Source organism: Drosophila ananassae, chromosome XL, assembly GCF_017639315.1.
Source record: "Drosophila ananassae strain 14024-0371.13 chromosome XL, ASM1763931v2, whole genome shotgun sequence".
Classification (NCBI taxonomy): Eukaryota; Metazoa; Arthropoda; class Insecta; order Diptera; family Drosophilidae; genus Drosophila; species Drosophila ananassae.
Genome location: NC_057931.1, coordinates 5,832,612 through 5,835,034, shown reverse-complemented (window position 1 = coordinate 5,835,034; position 2,423 = coordinate 5,832,612).

Below are 2,423 nucleotides of genomic sequence, written 5' to 3'. Positions count from 1 at the left end.
TCTATATTTTTTAGAGGCTTAAAAAATGTATTACTTAGATACATATTATGTCTTAATATTATGTTTAAAAAGTATCGAATATCATATTCTATTTATTTCAACATACTTTAAAATATTATTCCCTTTTTCTTTTTCTTTTTCTTTATCTTTATTTTATTTAATAAATAACTATTTATTGTTAAACATTTAATTTTCTTTTTAACAAGCAAGTATCCTTCAGTCGTATGGTAGTGTCCTTTGGGCCGGCGACTAGTTCCGGACTTGTGGGTGCTGCATGTGAGATGTGAGACGTCGCCGGTGCCGGTGCCGGCAACGACGACTCATTGTCTCTGGCCTCCCCACTCCCCACTCCAGCCCCCAGCCAACCAGCCAGTCAGCCTGTCACCCTGCACCGACCCCCCCTTTTTAACGGAGACACCCCTTTTCTTTTCTTTCTGGTCCATGGGAACGGCTTGAAGTTCCACGTCGTTGATTTTATTAGTCTCCAGCGAACAATTCGAAAAATTTGTACGCTCTGCCCGAGAAAAATTGTGGGGCGCACTGGTTCTTCGACTATATATATTTTTCTGTATGTTTCTGTTAGATTTTGGCTTGATTTTATTTTCTATTTTATTTTATTTTAGAGTTCCGGTAAGCCTTTGAGCCTGCGAGCCTCGGAATCCAATAGCAGTCGATTTTCTTAGGAATTTTCTTTTGCTTTTTGTTGTTATTTGGCTTGGTTTGGTTTGGTTTGGTTTGGCGGCTCAGGCCAAAGGATTGCTGGTATGGATGAAGGACCAAGCAGCAAGCAGCAAGGACGAAGGACCTAAGACCTAAGACCCAAGACCAAAGACCGAGAACTAACGACTTGCGCGCCTGGCGACGTCGACGTCTAATGGCAACTTGTTAAATTGTAAAATTGGAAAACAAGTTGTTTTCGTTCCTTTTATTAGGTTGCCGCCTCAATGCGCCCTTTCCGTCCGACCTCTGCCCCGCCCACTAGCTGCCACGCCCTTCCGCCCATACCTTAGCCAGTTAAAAAAAAGGAAGAAAACCCGCACATCAATTGCATTAGAGAGAAGCGATCCGAACCCTTCCAGAGCCATCCATCCGTCCAACTATCCATCGTGTTCCACGGGCCATTTAGCTTTAACCCGTTGCCACATCCAGAAATCGGTCTAGAAATCGGTGTTGGGGTTAAGATATATATGTATCTATATGGTGGGGAAATTTAGGAGGATGTGCAGCTGATATGCAGATGCTACTTTACAGTCCTTCAAGACATTTATTTAAATTAATTGTTTTTGATTTTGTATTATTTTTGAAGCAAGTTTGAGCAAGATTTTTGCTGGCAAGCTTAGTTAATAAAATTTTTATATAATTTATAAAGTATTAACAACTAAAGTTAGGAACTAAAAAATACTAATACTCGCTAAATACACTAATAAAACGCTAATTCAATTAATGAACTATTTCTGTAAAAGACACCCAGTACTTCTCCGGCTTTTCTTTTGAAAATAAAATGCTTAAGTTTAAAAGAGTTTCTTGACTATACTATACCCGGTACTATTCAGACATCACTATTGAAATAAATACCAAATAATACTAATAAAAATACTCAGAAAATACTAACCAAATCACTTATCTAACTAAGTGATACCCGGTACTTCTCCCTCCTCTATCTCCATTGCCTTTAAAATATAAGAAAATGGAAACCCAATCGGATCTTTAATTTAAAGAATATTAAACTAAAAAAAATTACAACTTTTTATACCAGTTTGCTCATTAGACCTTAAAGACAGCCGGGGTCTGGACGGGATGCGTTGTCCGTGGAAACGTGGCCGTGACAATTACGGCGTGCAACTTCAAAAGATCTCCGGCGCTTCGCGTTGGCTTTTTAATTTCCAGCCGTGTGTCAAATAGGTTGCTGCTCATTTACGACTCCACCCACTACTATCCTACCTACCTACAGCTGCTCCTTTATCCTTTATCCTGCTCCTTATCGCCTTATAAGCATCACCATCGCCGTCGTGTTTGATTTCAAAGTATCATTGGAGGTCCTTTTTTCTGGCCGCTGGCTGGAGAGGGGGAGAGTGGTGTTTGGTTTGGTTTTTTGGTGTCTGAAGGCTGAAGGACTAAAAGACTGAAAGACTGAAGGACTTTTTGTGGAGCAAGGCTCATTTTCGCCTTTGAGCTTAACTCGATTTTCGGAATGCCGAGACAAAGTTGATGTCCTCAAGATATCAATGCCTTTTGTTGGCCATCATCCTTTCACCCGAGCGAGGATATTGTTGCTTAACAAATTGTTTCCCCGATGACACCTGAAGGTCCTTTGGCTGCCCGGCTGTCTGCCTTAAATGCAACTAAAAAGGACTGCCTGAAGGACTATCTGTGGTGGTTGGCTCACTTAATTCCTGCCCCTAATTAACTGGCTTTAAGTAATC